This window comes from Myodes glareolus, chromosome 12 (genome assembly GCF_982192425.1).
Source record: "Myodes glareolus chromosome 12, mMyoGla1.1, whole genome shotgun sequence".
NCBI classification, from domain to species: Eukaryota; Metazoa; Chordata; class Mammalia; order Rodentia; family Cricetidae; genus Myodes; species Myodes glareolus.
The window spans coordinates 76,189,985-76,212,684 of record NC_142037.1 but is presented as its reverse complement, the minus strand read 5'-3'; positions in this window follow the sequence as shown (position 1 = coordinate 76,212,684).

Below are 22,700 nucleotides of genomic sequence, written 5' to 3'. Positions count from 1 at the left end.
ATCAAGTCGGCTGTGTAATGCTATTTCCTGCACTGTAGTCAGACTAAGAGAGGTATGTATTGACTGTTCCATTCTTTGTGGTCCCTCATCCAAAGCTCTTTTTAAAAAAATTGTTTATTTATTTATTAAAAATTTCCACCTCCCCCTCCCTCTCTAGTCCTAAGAGCAGTCAAGATTCCCTGCCCCGTGGGAAGTCCAAGGTCTTCCCCCCCTCCATCCAGGTCTATAAAGGTGAGCATCCAAACAAACCAGGCTCCCACAAAGTCAGTCCATGCAGTAGAATCAAAACCCAGTGCCATTGTCCTTGGCTTCTCAGTCAGCCTTCATTGCCAGCCACATTCAGAGTGTCCAGTTTGATCACATGCTCCATCACTCCCAGTCCAGCTGGCCTTGGTGAGCTCCCATAAGATCAGTCCCACCGTCTCAGTGGGTGGACACACCCCTCGTGGTCCTGACTTTCTTGCTCGTGTTCTCCCTCCTTCTGCTCCTCATTTGGGAGCTAAGTCCAGTGCTCCAATGTGGGTCTCTGTCTCTATCTCCATCCATCGCCAGATGAAGTTTCTATGGTGATATGCAAGATATTCATCAGTGTGGCTATGGGACAAAGTCAGTTCAGGTACCCTCTTCTCTGCTGCCCACGGACCTAGCTGGGGAAATCCCCTTGAACACCTGGGAACCCCTCTAGAGCCAAGCCTCTTGCCAACCCTAAAATGTCTCCCTTATGGAAATAGAAAACGCTTTACTGAGTGAGGTAATCCAGACCCAAAAAGAGGAATATGGTATGTACTCACTTATAAGTGGATTCTAGCCTAAATTAAAGGTCTTTGAGCCTATAATTCGTGATCCTAGAGAAGCTAAATAAGAAGGTGAACCCAAAGAAAATCATATAGTTATCCTTCTGGATATTGGAAGCAGACAAGATTGCCAGGTAAAGCTTGGGTGCACGGGTGTGTGTGTGGGTGGATGTAAGGGGAGATGGGTAGAGAGAAGGAAGAAGGAGAGGATTCGGGAGATCTTGGGAGAAATGGGATGGGTGGGATGGAGGAAGGGTGGATATGGGAGCAGGGAAGTAAATATCAAAGCTCTTTTTTTTAAAAAAATATTAATTATATATATAGACTTTTCCCTGCATGTATGCTGCAGGCCAGAAGAGGGCACCAGATCTCATTATGGATGGTTGTGAGCCACCATGTGGTTGCTGGGAATTGAACTCAGGACCTCTGGAAAAACAGTCAGTGCTCTTAACCTCTGAGCTATCTCTCCAGCTCACCCCCCAAAGCTTCTTATAATTGTCTGCGACTTTTACATTTCCAAAATTTTTTTCAATTCAAATTGTTTCAGCAGATTTTGTTTTCTGATTTTTTTTGTCTCTTTTTAATCTTTAGCAGTATATTTAATGTTCTTTTGTCATTTAAAGTTTTATTTAGTCTTTGGATTGAAAGAATTTAAGTATCTTTGGGGTGTTTGGCTGTTTTTGCTTTGGACTTCAGGAATGTAAACCTGACTAATAGAGACCTTAGCGTTGTCTGTCAGAACTAAATCACTGGCAAAAAAGGGTTGAACAGAACCGTCACTCATAAATATTCTTTATGTTAGGGCATGCTAGGCTGTGGTCTTGAAAGTGTTCTTTAAAACTAAGAGTTGGTTTACGGCAATGTATTGTCAACTTCATCACTTGTTATTTATTGCATATGTTCTGAGCCAGCAGTGTGTGGTCAGCATATTTCACAGGTTATTGTGGTGTAATTTTCTCTAAAGCCTGCTTCCTTCTATATAGGTTATTGAAACTTCAAATATGGGTTTTGGATTTATAACTCCATTTTTATACCTAGAAATATTTTCATTAACAAATGAAATAACTTACATTGGTTGATCTTAATACTAACAAAAAATTAAAATAAATGATGGTAATCTTGGCATTTCTGGGATTTTCAGATGAACGGAGAGTGTGATACGTATAGCAATAATAATTAAGAGCATGAGGTCATGAAGTTGATAGGAAGTGGGGAAACACAGGAGGTTTGTAGAGAGGGAAGGGTGTGATGGAAATTGTATATACACACATATAATGCATACAATTTAAAAAAATACTAAAATGAGTGTTTAAACCATTAAACATTACAAAATGATAAAGCCATAAATATTTATCAGGTTTTATATGATGTTTTGAGCCTGAACAGCACAAGAATTTATTTATGTTGGAAATGTGGTTACTCCTTGCAGCCTTCCTTCTACCTTGCATATTTGCTACAGACTAACTTAAACCACTCAGTGATTGTCCCTTTGTATCTAATGACCTGAGCACCGGGAATCACAGACTGTCCTCAGGGGCGGCTGTGCAGGAGCTCCAGCCTTCGGTAGGGAAGTACTGGGCAGTTAGAGCACCAGCTACCTCCAGACAGCCCTGCGGCCCCAGACTGGACAGTGGTGACCTCGGGATCTGACATAGTCCATCTGCCTTGATAGCGCTTCTTGGTTCTCAGCAGCGGCATGCTCTCGCTTTTTGTTCTCTTATAGATTTCTGCAAGCACAGACCTCAAAATCATCTCCCATGGGTGTTTCCCGGAAAGCCAAGTGTTTGCACATGAACGGAACTACCCAGGCCAGTATCCCCCAGGTCAGGCCACCGAGAGAATGTGCTTCTTATATCATGTGACACTGTCGAGTCTGCTGAGTACGATTTTTGCTGCACAAAGCAGGAGTAGGCAGGGTAACTTACGATACCTCTGCGAGAAGCTGTGGGTCAGGCCTGGAATCAATCTCAACCCAAGACTTGGCTGCTGGAAAGCTGCCCGGATCGAGTTAATGCAAGTCTAAGGAAAAGAGTGGTTCAGTACAGTAGCAGGTCTCAGCATAGCCAGGGCCTGAATTCCCGGAGGAAATAACGCTGGCACCAGCAGGGTTTTCAGTGCAAACAGTGGTACGAGTTGCCAATAGAAGCAGCTTCTTTTCTTTCTGTAGGGTTTCACCTCCATGGGTTCATGAGTAAAGAGCATGAGGTCTGCCTCCTCCATCTGCAGAAACTTCAGGTCTCTGGACACTGGGGCAAATTTTCTCACAATTTATCACAAATTTTATCAGGACCCTGACAGAATTTTATCATTAATGCTACACGGGTCTCTTTCTGACCAGATGGAAATAACACCAAAACATCCATATCAAGATTTCAAGCAGAGAATTCTGCAGTGATCAGTATTCCCAATAGACGTATATGAATCGGAATTCCTAATCCCGTTTTGGGTAGCTGAAACAAAATACAGAAAACAAAAACAAAAAGTAGGAATGATATAAGTTTGTAATCTCACAGTGTAGGTGCTGTGGAATCCAGTATTCAAATGCTGTCAGGTTCATTTGTATGGAGTGGCCGGTGTTCCCACAAGGCAGGTGGCCCAGGGCAAGGGATACCTCAGCCTTGCCTATAGCCTCTTTCTTAAGTCTAAAGCCCATTCTCACAGAGAAGCCCATATGGATGAAAGAACATTTGAAAGACATCTTTTTTCCTTGCTTCTCTTTAAAATCTTCATATCTGATAGTTTTTAATTTTAAAAATCATATATTTTCATAATCATTTGAGAAATTCGTAGATGTGTACAATGCATTTTGATCATATTTACTTCCCATTATTCCACATAACTCTACTAAGCTCCACCCTGGAGTCACTACCTCCCCAATTTCTTGTTCTTTTTCTTATTTTTATTTGCAATACTGTTTGGCCACTAGCTTAAACGTATTTCCAGCTAACTCTTATATCTTAATTTAACCCATCTTAATTAATCTGTGTTTCACCATGAGGCTGTACCAGTGTCTGTCTCTGGCTAGGCTATATGGTTTCATTAAACTCTGCTTCCTTCTCCCAGCATTCAGTTTAGTTTTCCCCACCTAGCTCTGTTCTACCCTGCTCTGCTAAAGGCTCAAGACAGTTTCTTTATTAACCAATGATATTCACAGCATACTAGTGTGGGAGCTCCTTCTGACTATGTGTTGCTTTAATTGGTTAATTAATAAAGAAACTGCCTTGGCCTGCTGATAGGACAGAACTTAGGTAGGTGGGGAAGACAGAAATGAATGGTGAGAGAAGAAGTCAGAAGACGCTTTGAAGCCGCTGCCACTGGAGACAGATGCACTGAAATTTTGCTGGTAGGCCATGACCCCATGGTGATACATAGATTAATGGAGATGGGTTAAATTAAGATGTAAGAGTTAGCCAATAAGAAGTTAGAACTAATGGGCCAAAGCAGTGTTTTAAACAATACAGTTTCTGTTTGGTTATTTCTGGGCTAAGCTAGTCAAGCATCCGGGATGAATAAGTGGGCCTGCCTCCTCCTACAGCATACAGAGGGGAATCCCACATCACCCACCAACAATAGAGAAATGTTTCCTTTACTGCTAATCCTCTCCAGCATAGATAATCATTGGAGTTTTTGATCTTAGCCCTTCTGACTGGTGTAATAAGGTATCACAGTCATTTTGTTTTGCATTTTCCTAGTGGCTAAGGATGTTGAACTTTCTTTAAGTGACTTTTTGCCATTTGAGATTCTTCTGTTAAGAATTCTCTGCTTAGTTCTATAGCCCATTTTTTAAAGTTGGAATTTTGTTGTCTAATTTTTTGAGTTCTTTACATATGTTGGAGATTAATCCTTTGCTTAATGTGGGGTTGGTGAAGATCTTTTCCCATTCTACATGCTGCCTTTTTGGCTTATTGGCTGTTTCCCTTGCTTTCCAGAAACTTATAAGTTTCAAGAGGTTTCATTTATTTATTGCTGCTCCCTACCACCCCAATATCTTGTTCATAAAAAATGAACAAATAAATAAGACTTATACAGCCCACTGAGTTTAGTTTGTGCTGTTAATATGCTCATGGGTATGGTGCTGTCCACTGGAATATGTTCAATCTACAGGGGTCATATCCTTAAAGAAAGCTCTCTCTTCCTTCCCCCAAAGCTGTCAACTGTTTATATCTTCTCATGTCTATGTGGAGGCGCCTGAGCCTCTCTCCTCTTGTGCTTGAATATTGACTGGCTTGATCTTCTGCGTGCAACCTTAACTGCTGAGAGTTCCCGAGTCCAGTGGCCTTGTCACGTGCACAGATGCTGTTTCTCTCTGGAACACTCAGCCTCGGATTCTTCAACTATTTCTGGTCTTTCTTACACAGTGGTCCCTGAGCCTCTAGAGGAGAGGATGAAGTACAAATAGAACCCACGTTTTAATAGCCCATTGGCAACATCTGATATGTTGGTGCAACATATTAAAGCCATGGGGAAGTAGCTATCCTAGTAAAAAATCTCGGCCCTGGAAGATTTAGTTTAATAAATAAAATCTTTAAAAATTTTTTTAGATTTAGACCCAGTTTATCTCAGGATGCATTTTTGAGACACTGAAATACTTTCAGTAGTGGAAGGGGTAATCCAAATATTTTACCATTAATCATGTAACACTCTAAGTGGGAGTGTTATGAGAGAGAGAATAAAGCAAATTTTTTTTTCTCTAGGAAAAATGGAAGTGTTTGGAAACAAAGTCTTATCTTGCAAGAGAGACAAAAGGGAGAGGGTGAGGGAGGAGGGGAAATGGGATGGGGGTAAGAGGGATGATAGTGAAGAAGGGGCTGAGGGAAGGGAAAAAGAAAAAGGAGTAGGGCCCTGGAAAGTTAGAGGGGAGAGAGGACTTCATCTCATCCCCTTTAACATGCAGAAAGAATTAGAATACAGAGCTACTTACTAGGTTGACACTAGATTTCTTTAGTTCCAGATGTTGCTTTTTGGAGCTTTCTTTCTTTCTCATATTGTATTGCGTTCATGTTTTTTAAACAAAGTAATCAAAAGAATCTGCTTTCTCTGAATATTTCAAATCTGTTCCTGTTAATTATTCCAAGTCTTGGGTAGGGTTGACCTAAGAATTATCCAGAGAAATAGAGGCTGAGCTTGGGATGGAACCCAGCGTTTGTGCATACTAGTTAAGGCTCTGTCGGTAAGCTACATTGGACTGTGAGAAGATCAAATTCCTTCTGAAATAAGCACAAAGATCAAGGAAGGCTGAACTAGGCACAGGGGAAGGCATAAGGCACTACAATATGACTGTACACTGTGGCTGGCCAGTTATACGATGGTGCTAAGTGGCATCTTCTTGCCCTTCATCAACTGTAAGTATGAAAAGGAGAGCAATCAGAGAAGAAAGCCTATGACAAGATTCTGGATGGGTGGGATTGAGTTGGTCATGGGTGGCCTGAGCTCACATTGTATACATGAACAGATATTGAGAACCATGAACAAAATAGGTGGGAGAGAGTTCAAAGATGACATGAATGGAGACATTGTCCTCAAGCAATGGTTTTGGATGCTTAGTTTTGAGGAGCCTGGTCGTAGGTATTCTGGGAAATAGAATCAAAGTAATAGTTTCAATACTCATAAAAGGAACAAGATTAAACATAAACAGAGGATGACCAGTGTAAAGGGTAAGCAGGCATTTTTGGCCAATACTTTTCTTTGGTAAGAATTAGGGGAGCACTGAGATATTCGTTTACACAGAGAGCACATGTGAAAGCAAGAGAACATAGAACTCTCTGAAGTGATGTTATCCCTGGCCTTACATCATGCAATGGGTGATAGATTGAATCCACAGCTGGGCCCAGGCTTAACATAAACTGTGTGCTCGAGGCAAGCATTCATGTGTCACTTCGAAATTTTGATTAACTTCATGTCAGGAGATTATGGGTAGTCTCTTGAATCTAAAGACCCCTTTTCAGGCGGCCAGATTTACAACTTCTGAGGGCACCATAACAGTAGACAAGTTAGTAATGCTATTGATGGCAGTCAATGTGTTCTGGGAAAATAAACATCAATCTACTAAGTAGGTTGACAGCATGAGGTGCCAGAAGACTGTAACAATAGTCTTACCAGTAAGGAAATGCAATTTCCCCTGCTGTGTTTTATGCCTAGCTTTATACGACTACTACATTATACAAATTAATATTTAATGCTGCTCAACATCATGCTTGTCAAAGAGTAGCATAGGATATAAAGTGCTGCACAATCACACATTTTTCTGTTTGACAGAGGGTAATATGGTGCATTTCCTTGTTTTCCTTTGCAGCTGCAGGGAGCTCAAACTGAAGTCCTCAGCATGAAGGAGTTCCCCCTTGCAGCAAACACTGTTGTGTGATGTGAGCGAGGCGAAACAAGGTGTCTTTAAGTGTGTCCAGATTAGACCTCTTGGACTATCAGATAGGGCCGTGTGTGTTGAAAGACTGGGTCAACATCTTTTTTTTTTTTTCTTAAAGCAGACTAAATTTTTTTTATTAATTTATAAAAGTTTACACTTCCGCCTCTCCTCCCAATACCCTTCCACTCTCCCCACTCCCTCTCCTCCTCCCTCTCCAGCCCTAAGAGCAGTCAGGGTTTCCTGCCCAGTGGGAAGTTCAAGTTCCTCCCCGCTCCCTCCTGGACTAGGAAGGTGAGCATCCAAACAGACTAGGATCCCAAACAACCAGTACATGCAGAGGAAACAAGTCCCAGTGCCATTATCAATGACTTCTCAGACAGTCCCCGTGCCAGCCACATTCAGAGAATCCGGCCACATTCAAAGATTCCGGTTTGATCACGTGCTCGTTGAGTCCCAGTCCAGCTGGCCTTGGTGAACTCTCATGAGATCAGTCCCCTTGTATCAGTGGGTGAACGCACACCTCGCGGTCCTGTCTTCCTTGTTTAAACACAAGCCTGTATCTTTTTTTCTTATCCAAATTTACTCCAAAAAATAAGTTTTCAAAGAATGGAGAATAATATGACTGATATGACCGAGCAATATTTTGCTAGTTTTATGTTCCCTGCCCAATAGACTTTTTTTTTTGCCATTAGGGACAAGAATATAGGCAGATTGAAGAAATAAAATGGTACATCTTATAAACGAAAACGGAGAGGTGGTACAGGCTCATAGACAGTTGATTCTTAGGAGGCAGATGATGAATTCATTCAAGTTTTTAAGTTCTTAGGGGAAACCGGAGACCTCTTTTCTTATTTGCTTTAATTTGAATTTGACTTAATTTTCTCACGATTTGAACGAGTTTTGGCTTAGTAAAAGTGAGCTTCCATGTATTGGATTAGAATGGTGACATTACTAGCTATGTCCAGTTTAAATAAAATGAGACAAAATGAATCCACGCTGATTTACATTCACTCCTCCTTCCTGTATGTTCTGTTCACATTTTTGAGTGTCTATTATCATCTTTCATGCATATTTAATCACAAAAATTTCAATTAGAAATTTTTATCTGCTTTGTTAAAATATTTGTTCCCTCAATGTCCTTTCTCTGGCTGAATATTGCTGTCACAATTTTCAATCTGGTAACTGTGTGGTCATGATATTCGCCATCTCCAGCAAGATCTCTGTGCTTATCGGCACTGACTACAAAGACCAAGGAAGTGTCTTGATCAGCACTAAAAGCTTTGCTCTTCCCTGCAGGAGAAACATAGTTATTTTTTTTTTATCAGATCAAGACATTCACAGTCTTCTTCAACTCTCTTTTTGGCTCATATTCCAAAGTAGAAAACCACGTAAATCTAGCCCAGTATCTCCGTTCTTAATTTGGTTATTACCTCCAGAAACACATCCCAAACTTTGAGTTTTACTTCCCTTCTGACCCAGTGATTTTAATATTGGTGACATCTTTTGGTATCAATCCAAAAACATGTGTTAATTAATCAGAGAGTTGAAGAGAACATTAAGCTGTTGGTGGGCCGAGCCAATGATGCTCACTGCTATTTAATGCATAGGGCAGACCTCCAAATAAATTACATTTGTTAATCCTGCTTTACATTTAAACACTCTAAATCTAAACTTTCTGAGCCCAAAATAAAAATTCTATTGTTATCGTAGACCAAGATGAATGCTTCTCACTGTTTTTAAAATTTAAATTACATGAAAATTTCTAGAATTTTTTTTCTATTGTCATAATGAAATATCACTTAGTAAAGAGAGACCTTATTGCTCAGAGTCCCAGAAGGATACAGTTGAGCAGAGCAGTGAAGACATTCAAGAAGTGGGGAAAGCTTGATGACAGGAGCAGGAAACAGAGAATACAAACAGTGCCACCAGTTGGAACCAAATGCTCAAATACACGATCCTGTGGGAACCTTTCTCAGCAGAGCACTCAGATGTACCTGCTCTCTAAACTGAAGTGTCTTGAAACTTTCATACAACAACAATTTTAGCCTTACTGATCTTTTTGTGACTTACCAATATAAAATCTTGATTTTTGAGTTGCCCATATATCATATCTGCACCATAGATGGAATTATAGATTAGTACAGTCACTATGAAAAATTGGGTGGGGTTTATATTAAAAAGTCTGAAAATAGACATATGAAAGAACAAGAAAGCCTACTACTGGCTTTTTTCTGGAGGAAATGAAGTCAACATCTAAAAACAATACTTGTATTTCTATGTTTGTTGTACTGTCATTCATATTAGTGAAAACAAAGAAGCAACATCAATGTCTGTCAATAAATATCAATACAATGTATATGCATTGTCTATACAGTGCATAAATATATATGTATACATGCACAGGCACACACACGTGAATGAATAGATGACTGAAGTCTGGAATTTTTGGTAATGTGGAGAAAACTAGAGAACATTTTGTCATTTGAAATAAGCCAGACATAAAGTCTAATACTACACCTTCACCCTCTTCTGTGGAAGCTGAAAACGTTCATCTCTTAGAAGGACCAAGAAGAGTAGACACAAATGGGTAGTTTCCATAAAGTAAGTGGGACAGAGGGAGGTGGGATTGACAGAAAATTTTAAATCCAAGACTCAGGTTTCATATCTTATCTAAGATGTATTTCATGGGATTACTGCATATGTACAAATTGCTTCAAAACAATCCCTTATTGTATTTCATGGAATAAAAACAACTTCCCTTACCTTTCCTCCTTCTGTTCCTTCTTCATGTCTGTCTTTCTTTCACTATTCATCTACTGTCATTCATCAGCTCTCCATTGATCTCTCCAGCTATGACAATAGGTGAACAGTTAAGTAAATCTTACCACCAATCTCTCTCATATCTGTATCAATTCTGTAAATGCAGATGAATTGTATGATCTCCAAAATGGGATTTTCAGTGTTTTGAGAGGTATATCTTCTGGTTATAATTGGAATCTGAAAGTGATTTTCTCAAAGAGGTAGAAGTTTGATCATAGATGTCATGGCAAAACTCCCAGAAAAATTTCCTGGGAGTGTATGTTGAACCACGTTTTATTAACTGTTGCAGGACACACTTTCACTTAGATCCACCTTATAGCTCTGGGTTTCCATTCATATCTAAAATTGTAACAGAATTAATTTTTTGGTATTAATTTTGTGCTTCCTAATTTTATGTGGTGTGTGTGTGTGTGTGTTTATAGGTGTGTATGCTCATAGCATATGTGAGTCAGTTAGAAGACAATTTGTTTTCTACCTCTTCCTGTGGATCCCAGGAATTGAACTCAGGTCATCATCATGACAGCACACACCTTTACACACTGAGTCACCTTGACTCTTGGATACAGAGTTTAATTTACAAAAGTGTGTAACTTAATTGTCACATAGGAGCAATTGACTATGATGACATTGTTATGAATTTAGTAGAGCCATTTGTTAAATTATTCATATAATGATTAAAAGCTCTTTCATAAAAAATTTAATTAAATCATTTTATTCTTCAGAAACATAAATTCTTCAGTTTGCTTCAGCCTCTCTCTCTCTCTCTTCTTATCTTGCTTCCCATATATGCATTTTTACCTATGATATGCAGTAAGATAAGATGCACTGTGAGCTTAACCTTATAGGCTACATGGGAGAAAGCATAAAATTATTAAACAAGTAATATTTCACCTTTATCTTTGGAGCTTGTAAAAGTAAGTCTCTTTGTACTTATATAATAATTTAAGGTTAAATATAAAATGTATCAAATGTCTTGTACATAACTGTTCTTTTTACAGGAAATTTCTACTTCAATTGCAGCATTTGTTCAATTTAGAAGAATCTGTTTTTCCAAATGGGGAAAATGTAATAACTATATGAATTCAATAGTTTGTAAATTAAAGTGTGTGTTTCATGGAGGAGGAGTGGATTGAGGGGTGGAAAGAGAGGGGTAATGAAGAGAAGGACTGAGAGAAGAGGAGGGAGGGAAATTGTGGTCTGGATTTATTTATAAATTTATTTATAAAATAAATTTATTTATAAAAAGATTTATTTATAAAATTTTAAATAAATTTATTTATAAAAAGATATGTTTCAAATTATGAAGAATAACTTTTAAGTTAGAATTCTACATTAATTTCATACTCAAAAATTTAAACATAAAGCAAAGAAAACCAGTCCACAAATCACAATCCCAGAGAACCTAGAAAACAATGAGGACCTTAAGAGAGACATACATAAATCTAATCTACATGAGAAGTAGAAAAAGACAACATCTCCTGAGTAAATTGGGAGTATGGGGACCTTGGGAGAGGATTGAAGGGTAGGGGAGAGGCAGGGAGGGGAGCATAGAAAAATGTAGAGTTCAATAAAAATTAATAAAAAAGATGTATAAAAATTCCTCTTCATAGAGCAGCATAACACAGAATAATCTTTTGAAAGCCCTCTGAAACATATAGATAAACTTTTAAAAAAATGACATAAGATCTATGTATCTTTCTATAATATGTGGGTCTGGAAAACTTATATATTCAGTTCTTGCTTGTAGGAAGGTTGTAATGTGTAACCCACATGCACAGAGTACTTGAACAAGGTATTTAACCTTTCTGTTCCTGTTTCTTTACTTTTAAAATGAAGATAATAAGAGTAAGTGCCTCAAAGATAGTAAAACTGGATGGGAGAATTACTGCTTACATTAAATGCCCTGTACTGGCTTGGCTTTTATGTCAGAATAAGAATGTCCTTCCAGGAAAGGGGACAAAGCTGAGATGAGGGCTTTTGGTGTCTGCTTCCTTGGCCTCCACCCCAGAATTTCACGTAGCTTTCTTTGTCACATTCAAATAAAAATTCTGATTCTCTAGCGGCCTTTGTTAGGCTCTTTTCCCAAGCTTATGTGGAAAAGGATTTTTTTTCTTCAGAGCTAGAGGAATTTGCCAGGTTTTTCAGTAAGAATTTAACAAGGATGAAATACTGTGTTCTAAAAAGGCTCAGGGCATCAGAACTGGATACCAGGTGTGTAAGTGGGATATGTTCATAACGCCCAGTCATAGGAAAGACAAAGACTGACACGCTTCCCTGTGTGTCTAACTTAATAATCTAGAGCTTTTCCGTTCATTTGAGAAACACATAGTCAGAGCAAAGCAATGTTTCCTGCTGCATTTATTTTGCCTAAAAGCAAAATAAGGCCTTTATTTCTGTCTTGTCACTTCAAAATATTTTATGAGGCTTTTTCAACACTTATAACTAATACCTCATATTATTTTGCTGTTAATTAACATCATTCTAGTTATGCCTAAGTAGAACTTGTGACAAGACCCATTCAGTGACTTCTGTCTTGAGATAGTCTGCAATGCTGACGGTTGAATTCCCTTGCAGGTTTCTGCATCTGGAAGGTACCCAAACAAAAACACCCTGAGTTGTCAAGTGGGCTTACTTTCATATATGTCGTACTGTGTTAGAATAAATTTCATTGGCAAGCCAGAAATCGTGTTTTTTTTTTTTTCAGATTTGGGATGGCCATTGGCCATTGTCTAGGTATACAAAAAGTGTCTCATGTTTTCCAAGCTCTGCTTTTCATTTCAGATCCCCATGTCTCTCAGTAGGGCTCCAATCTATATCCTGTCTGGGTGATGAACTCCAAGGAGACTTTCTCCCTCAACTTCTTTGCTCTTCTTGGTTTGGCAGAATAACTATTGTTCTGCTAAGTAGAAACACCTTTTCATGAACTCACCAGATAAAACGAGATTCTTAAGATTTAACAAATATTTCTAGGAATCTGAATATCAATAGAAACAAGCAAGGAAAAGACCTTGCAATTTGGAATACCTGACTTAAGCTTTAATAGTATTTAGGATTATTTTTCATGTGAATTAGCAAAAGTACTGCTGCAAATTGGCTAAATTCTCCATTCATCCTCACTCTTTCTGGATATTTCTCATTATACAGGGTCTGGAAACCTTGAAATACTGATTCCCTGCTCTAAGGTTTGGGTGTGAGTAGGTTTTGTCACTGACATTTATCTGGGAAATATTTGAAAGTTGAAATAATACACACACACGTCCTTCAGCAGTGGTGGAAACAGACCACTAGAGACATGTTTTAAGCTGGTATCAGTGTTTCCGGACCAGAGTCTCTGCATCTCAGAAGGTAGCAGATTGCCAGAAGCCTTGGTCTCCTCTGGATGGCAGCAGCGGGTTTCCGTTGTCATGTACTTGCTGAAACGCGGCCGTGGCTAGAAAGCTAATAAAAGCACATGACTTTTATCCAACCAGTCCTTCTGACATGTTTGTTGACATCAGACTTTCAGTAGCAAAGGGGATTCATTGTGAAGTGCTTATAGCAACACCTGCTTCTGTGATTGGACCTAACTGTTACTTTCAGTTATTTTTATTGTTTTGGTCATTGTCATCACATTTAAAAGAAAAATCACATTTTTCTCTTTATAGTATATGCTTGTATACACATATGTAGAGGAGAGAGAGAGAGAGAGAGAGAGCAGAAAGCCTGAGACTAAATTCTATTACAGTGTATAAAGGGTGTTGATTTTCTACTATTAGGAGACAATAAACTCAAGAAAACTTGGCTTTCTCTTGAATGGCAGTTTAAATCTCAGAGTAGTTAATTTGCTTTTTTACCTGAGCCATGTGATTTTGCATACATTTATGTCATTCAGGTGATGGTGAAAAATGCACACACTAAATTTTGAGCCTCCTTTTTATCAACCATGTCTTTAAGATTCTTTACCTCTGTCCATTAAAAGGGAAAAAAAAACGAGCTTTGTATCTGACATGGAGCTTTTGACACATGGAGTTTTAACCACTAGATTTTTGGCCATATTGCTCCAAATTACATCTTTGAAGATAATCTTAATACCTTCAAAACATCTTTCTTCGATATCCATTAAAGATTTTCTGAACTGAAAATAACATCACATATTATTATCTCCATGTTAAAATACTGTCTGAAATATACTTCATTGGAAACAGTGTTTGTTGGGACCAATTGGAGTCTTGACTTTCAGCTGCTCTTCCCTGCTAGAACCTTCTAATTGGAGTTACTAAAAGCTGTGCCTTCCCTTAGGATCAGAGGATGGGATTTCACCTGTTGACTATTGACTGCTGGGTATTTAAGCCTCCATGGTGCTATTAAAAAGGGCTTTGTACCAGTGATTGGAGGTTCGTATGTCTGTCTGTCTCTGTGTGTGTTTCTTCAACCTCCAGCCCCTTTTCCGAAGCTCGCAAACTGAATTGTAGCGCATAGAGTGCAGACGGGAGGCGAGCGGTGCACCGCACGTATTGTGTTTGTATTTGACTACATACATACTTGTGAGTTCATTTAAAAACATTATGGAACATCCTCTTATACATAAGATCTATGAGAAATAGTTACTATTGCAGGAAAGCTCCATGTGGTCATCAACTCAGAAAAAGAGGAATGAGAAAGTCAATTCAGACAAATTATTATCTTTGCATATTTTATACTTTAATATATGAGGTCATGACTCACTTTTATTTATAACAGACAAGATCTTTCACTGAGTTCATTTTAAGAGTATGAATACTAATAACATAGCAACTAAGACAGGGTAATAAGAGACAGCTCACTAACGACGAGTCAAAAGAGCATCTCATATTGGAACATGAAGACAGAGATAAAAGGATAAGGCAAGAAAGCCACACTGATCTCTCTTTTTTCAGAAATCACAGTTGCAGCGCCCTGTACTTCAGTAGCTTTATTTTTGAGGCAGTCGGGTGTGTTCCGTGTAATCGACACAGGATTGCTTCCTGTGATAGTCTTCTGGCCTCATTTCCTGAAATTGGACTGTTTTTATTTCTATTCAGAGAGACAATGAGCTCTTGTTGCTTTGGATCTTTACGCCTTCAGGACCTGGAGAGTCTCGGATTTGCTGGCAGGTGAGTAGGGGTCAATGGGACTGCTATTTTCTCTTTGAAAAAAGAAGAAGTCATATTTGCCTATGTTATGACTTGCCTTCCTCTGCAGTATTTTTGCGAATCATTGCGAGCAAAGCAATTGCTGTTGGGAGAAAGTGAAAACTGTCATTCATTCTCTCTTCTTCTTCTTCCTCTTTCTCTTCTTCTTTTGGTTCCTAGTCTATGATGTGACAAATTTTTTTTCAACAAAATTGACTTTCACTAAGCTGTAGCTTATTATTTGGTGTGTGGGGCATAAAAAACAGCAGAAGATGTTGGAAATTCCTAAGACAGGTAGACATATGATAGTATATAGTAATACAACAACTAACCAATTGATGCCATTTCCAGTTAACCTAGAATGCAGGATAAATGTCTAAATAGGAAGCATGAAGGAGAGAGTGAAGAACAGCTATCCCCTTTATCACCTTAGAACCCTTGAATCCTGAGTCCCTTCCCTATGTCTGAGATCCGTCTATGTCACTATATTGTGATTTGAATTACCACTTGGTAAATCTTGGCTTTTTATCAGGTATGTATAGTTGTTATGACTTAATTTGAAATTGCTCTCATTGGTTCATGTATTGAGCATTGATGTCCCATACAACAGCATTCTGAGGTGACTGAATCCTGAAAGCTCCAATTTTAGGAAGTCATGTACTCAAATGCATCTTCTTTCTCTAAAGTTGTTCTTTCTTCTTTTTTTGCAGGCATTTGATCATATCAATGGAAAGGTAACACAGACAGTCATGAACAAGAAAGCAATCAACTGAATTTCCATCCATATGGTGGCCCTAGTTCCTTGATATATAAATGAGAAATGTCCTTAAAAACCAACCAAAGTGATTGATGTGGGATGTCCTTCTGTATACGTGTTGCTTTTATTGGATAATGGATAAAACAATTTTGGCCAGTGACTTAGCAGAGTAAATCCTGGCTGGAAATTTGAACACACACACGCATGTGCGTGTGTGTGTGTGTGTGTGTGTGTGTGTGTGTGTATGGAGCGAGGGGGGAGGAAGAGAGAGAGAGAGAGAGAGAGAGAGAGAGAGAGAGAGAGAGAGAAATGCCATATAGCTGCTGAAGGAGGCAGATGTCATAGAGCTGTCCAAGAAGCAAGAGGTAGCAAAACACACATCTCATGGTAAAATATAGAAAAATAGAAATGGGTTAATTTAAGATATAAGAGCTAGCTAGGAGGACACCTAAGATGTTAGTCAAACAGTTTTGTAATTAATATAGTTTCTGTGTGATTATTCTCTGTGTGATTATTCGGGTCTGGGAAGCCAGGAATGAATGAGCAATCTCCACTTACAAGTGATAATACAGTATTATGAACCCAAAAAGACACATATTCATTTCTAAAACCAGTCAAGAATGCTGCAGTGGGCAATTGACCAAGTAAAATTTAACTTATATAACACAGGTGCTTTCTGAATTGTGGTGCATCCTTCATAGCTAAAGATTTATCATTCTTTGGGTTTTTTTTCTTTGAGAATCACTTGGAGAGATTTCTATTTCTGTTATGCAATAATTTTAAATAATTGACAGATGGAAGAAAATACTATGCATAATTTTTCACAATTATTCACTCCAGTTTCAATTACTCATTGCGGCTCTTCTTATTTTAAGGCTATACATTAAGAGTAAATTATTTAAACATAAACATTCCAATGATCATAATCATATTTATAATATGACAATAGAGAAATGCCAAGAATCTTGCATATAATTCATATTTCTAAGTTATATCATTTTTGTCCAATGACACAAGACGAGAATATTTGCAGACTTCTGACAGCTTTGATGACTCCACTCTACTCACGTTATTAAATGAATGACAATGAATTGAGCAGAGCAGACATTGATAGAGAATTAGATTCCAATTTTCATTTTCTTTTCTTATGACATTTTTGTTTCTTAAATGATTCTCTCTGTAAAATGAAAGACTTCTTTTTGTTATTCTTAATGTGTATTGTGTTCAAAGAACTATTACGGAAGAACAAGAGGAGAATTACCTTTCTTTCAAGTTTTATATTGGAGAATTTTAAGGTTCTTTGTGTTTAAAAAGGAATAAAGTCATTGTTCCATTTCCAAGTGTGGATGACTGAATCTTTTATGCTCACTCTAGCAAGCATATAGAACACTGATATATGGGTGCCACTATATTTTAAAACTATTGCTGACCTAGCAAAGAAATAATACTTTTAGGAACTATTGGGTTTTAGGCAGTGAACTGACATTTGTTTATAGATTTTTCTGTGAACTCTTTAGTAACTTAAAACCTAGAGAAATTAGAAAAGAGTGGGTCTGGTGGAATATACTAAAGCAAGCGTATATACAAATACACAAAATACAGTGTGTATATGAGTAGAAAAAGTCTTTAGAAGCCATTTACACTCACGTGGGAGGCCTCAGAAGTCTTTCTAATTGTGATGTCACTGGTGACTGAGTAACAAAATAGTTAACTGGCTCACCAGAACTGATCCTTTGTTCTTACCCACCTTCTCCACCAATACACCCAATTGTCATCTACTTCTGCTCAGGTTTTACATCTGCATAAGTGTGAGGCTGAGATATCTGAGGTGTTCCTGCCTTCCCCAGTGTTTGATTCTGTATTCCTTTTCTTTGTATTCAAATGAATTGACCTGGACAAGAAATGATATTGAGAACAAGGAGACATACCGAGGCATACATATGCATACATGATTCTCCAGCAGTACTTCAGAACATAATTCAGTCATTACATGTCCATGAAATGGGTTGGTTTTTACAATAGCTAAAATTCAGATAATAACATGGAAATAAGAGAAAGATTCTTACAAAACACTGTACTAAGTTCTTGACTCTTTTATTAAAACCTCAGTCCTAAAATAAGCAGTAAGGTATTGGGAGTATATAATTTCAGGACGCAGAGGGCATTCTATGGATCCAATTAAAATAATTATGAAAGAGTTTAAAATATTTTTCCACAAACAAAAAGGCATGCATGAAAAATTAATCAGAAAGTTACAATAAAATTGAAGTGTCAAAATTTTCTAAGACATGTTTATGATACAGTTGGATATTAGCATTGATATTCATTAATAACTCTTAATTTGTGTAGCACAAAGACATTTATCTAAAGGAATGATCTTCAAAGAACAGTATTTGTCCTACAATAAGAAAGAAAGTTCAAATCTGTGTCTTAATACACCTGTTACATTTGAACCATGGCTCCCTATGGATTGTAGACAGGTGTTTCTTCTTCAGGATTCAGAAGACAGAAGCAGCTGTCCTTTGGGATGTGCATTGCTTGTCAGAAAAAGAATTGAAAATGTGTAGAGAGAAGCATGGCATGCTTTTTTTTTATTAGAACTGTTCTGCTCATCAATGAAGGATATTGTAGCTGTTCATGTGAGAAAGGAAAATCCCAACTTGATTATCTACATGCTAAGCATGAGCACACACCTTGCACGAGGCTCCAAAAGCTTCCTGAGATTAGGTAGGTGGGGCTGTGTAAAATTCAGACAAAAGGAAGGTGCAAATATTTGCGACAAGTAAAATGATATTTTCACTTGATATGCAGACCCTACACAAAATCATTAAATCACAATCTATGTATCACCAGATGAGGAAATAAAAATAAAATTAATAATATAATGGTAATTCTTGTACAGGTGAGAAAATAAATTGTTTTGACTTCTCTGCTGATGGTTTGATTTTACCACCACCAACATTACTGTATTCATTTGTTTTATTAGAAATCAAAGTGAAGGAAATACATTTTGGAAGTTCATGAGAGATATTTATCACATTGTGTTTTTAAACATACACTATTTAATGACCCATGGAATTACTGAAATAAACTTCATTATTGGAATAAGCCTTATATGTAAAATATTAGAAGGCCATTAAAGCTGGTTGGAAGTTGTATATAAATGTTGATGAGATCACCTGAGACCCTTGACCACTCTGTAAAGTGTCTGACTCTGCCAGTGCCATTGGCTGTGGTGACTTCTAGGTATGTAAGTATTTGATGACTTACTCTGGGAATCGGGTCATGATTTAAAATGATATCACAGTGACTCTACCTTGCATGCCATTAAAATGTTTTGGAAAACTGGACCCAATACAAGCATGTAAGCACTAGTAGACGTTGGAAGATTAAACAGCATGTGATATCTGCTCAGATCTGCAGGAGAGACAAGTTAGAAGCAGCCATCAGTGCAGGCGACTCTGGATAACCCTTTGCACAGAGTTGTCAAGAGGAGCACTTTTAGACATTTCAGACACACACACTGCGCTCCATTCACTTGCTCTCTGTCAGAGCCTTCTGTGTCCTGTAATTTTAAACTCTAAAAATACTCTGCGGTGAAATATTGATTTCCTCTCTAATTTCTGCTCCCTCTGCAGTTGGATGCTGGGTAAGGATCCCATTCTGAGATCGTACCTGAGCCTGCACTTTGTTCTTTGCTAAAGAAACACAAATTATCTTTGTGTGGTCCTTCAGTCATTATATTTTCTCATGGCTTTTGTATTATTGCACACATCAAAGGATAGATCTTATTTTTTTAACAACTGATAATGTGAAAACATCCAGGGTGTTTACAGATTTTTCTAAGAAGGCAAATGCTTATTAATGGAAAGATTGTAATAATATTTGGTTTCATTTATTCCTTAGCGAATTGTTCTGGAATGAACTGTACAATATTTGTGACTCTACAAACTTTCATTTGAATATTAGCTGTAATGTGTATATTACAGTCATTTTATTTTTGTTATCAAGGTTTGGTATCTTTTTCTTAAGTCCAGGTTCCAGTGTGTAACTCAGAACAGCCCTGAACTTAGGATCAATATGCAGTAGAGTTCTTACATCATAGCAAAGACTAGAAAGATCAAAGGCTTAATAAGAATTTAGTGTATCATTCTAATGTTTTATAAATTTCTTTCATTAGTAATTATTCATTAAGCAGATTTCATTTACCAGATAGTGTCCTGTTTGGTAATATTAGATAACTGAATAGAGAAGACAGATAACTTTTGTTTATTCATTTCCACATTGTGTGTGTGTGTGTGCATGGGAGTGTGTGTGTGTGAATGTTTGTGCATGTGTGTGTAAGTATGTGTGCGCAAGTATATGTTTGAGTGTATGTGTATGGATATCTGAGTATATGAATGTGTATGTGTGTGTATGTGTGGTATAAGTGTATGTGAGTGTACGAGTGTGTGTATGAGCATATGAGTGTGCACATGTGTGTATGAGAGTATATATGTGTGTATATGAGTGTATGTGTGAGTGTACATGTGTGTGTAATCTCTTTTTTGTTTTTATGGTGCTGAGCATGGAACATGGCATCTCCTTCAGGTGTTTCTACCACTAAGCTGCATCTTTAGTCCAGAACTTATCTTTGAGTAGAAGGATGAATGACAAACCCAAGACAGTAGGAAAGGTACAATAGCCAGATGACATAAGAGACCTTCAATAATTTGAATCAAGAAATTGAAATAGGAATTCTCCAAGAGATGCTTCAGAATTAGGTGGCACAATTTATGTATAATATGCTCCAGTGATTAAATTTTAAAGTACTTCAAAATCAGAAATGAAGTACTGTTGTTCTTTAAAAGACTCCAAATAGAATAACACCATAGTTTTGATGAATAATAAAGGGGTTTCTTGAGCCATATTGAACTATGATAGGATGCTTATAATATACCAGCTACCAGGAATATAATACACCAACATTCTAGGATTATAATACATCAACATCCAAAGATTATAATACACCAGTGTACCAGGGTTATAATACACTAACATCCTAGGATTATAGGACACAAACATCCCAGGATTATAAAATACCAACACCCCAGGATTATAATACACCAACACCCCAGGGTTATAATACACCATCTTCCAAGATTTTAATACACCCACATCCCTGGATTTTAATACATTAACATTCCAGGGTTATAATACACCAACATTCCAGGATTATAATACACCAGCATCCCAGGATTATAATACAACATCCCAGCATGGTATTTTCTGACTTAACTGATTGTTTTAGCATTATGAAAGATGCTTATTATACATACAATAATTTCCATGTGAAAATCTAGTAATATTTTTATGTCCTGTTGATGATATGCAATTATAGATTCTTTGGTTGTGCCTTGATTCTGATTATTCATCAGACACCTGTGTGCACTGGTGAGCAGAACACATATTAGAGAATTGCTGGTTAAGTAATAGCGTGCTCTATATGAAGGCAGGAATGACTTCTGAGACATATCCTATAGCTTCATAATTAATAGTGATGTAGCATTAGAAATTTTATTATCAAAAATATAAAATGATAGATTATCAAGTAACTTAATTCAATCATTCCATACAGTGTGCATATTTAATGTGTATCACATTCCAATATGGGCCAATTCTTATCATTAAAGATTTGGGGAAAGACTTCCAGGGTATTTTTAGTAACAATGGAAGCAGTTGCTGTAACTCTAAAGTAGAAGTTCTTAGGGAGTTCAAGGAGAGGAGCCTAGAAGCTTCCGCTTCTTTCCCTACCTTAACAGTGAGCTCTTGATGAGCTGCTAACTTTGTAGGTAACTGTGGAAGTCAGGTAAGCAGCTGGAGTTAGCAGAAGTAAAATAAAAAGGGTTCACAAAAACGCTGAGTTAAGCTTTGGTTATTAAGTCAGTACTGTTAAGTATTGATTTTCAGGAATTTCTGAGACAGGCTCTCTCCCTTTCTTTTTATCACTCTCAGCTCTATATAGCAAACTTACAGTTGATAATATTCACATTCTTATTATTTTTAGCAAACTAAGTTCAAAGACACAGTTGTAATTCTTGAAATGTGTATCTTATATTCAATGAAAGAAAGACAAGTAAGTCTACGTTTTCAAATTAAATAAAGAAAAGTGTAGTATCAGAAGATTGCCTGCTACAAATTGCACGTATATTGTATATATATTGTGACACAAAGTTATAGCACAATTCAAATAGGTGAAAAGACAAAAGCTAGGTGGACAGGTAAATAGGAAGAATTAAGTAACTACTTGGTTATTTGATTTTAAAAATGATAGAACAGGATTTGGAGACTAAAGTCAAATGATGCGAATTTCAGTTAGAGTCACAAGTTCAAGAAACACACCATTCAATGTAGTGACAATAGCTAATATCATATTGAACATAAAATTTCATGCACTAATCTTGTCTTCACAAGGAAATGGTCTGGCACAGTGGCTCATGCCTATAATAGTAGCAGTTGAGAGGATGAAACCAAAAGCTTCTGAGGCTAACCTGGACTACAGAAAGAGTTCTGTGCCAGACTGGACTTCAAATGAATATCTGACAGAACACAACCAACAAAACAAGCAAACAAACAAAGGCACCCTAGGAAGATGATTTAATCCATATGTTAATGCTTTATCTAGTGTGACAGGTCAACTTGACAAAAACCTAGAGTTGCCTGGGAAGAGAGACACTCAATTTAAGAGCTGCTTCCATCATATTGACTTGTGAACATGTCTGAGCGGCAGTTTTTAATTGCTATTTACCTAGGAAGACTGGCCCACTGTGGGCAGTGCCATCCCAGGAAGGGGAGATGGG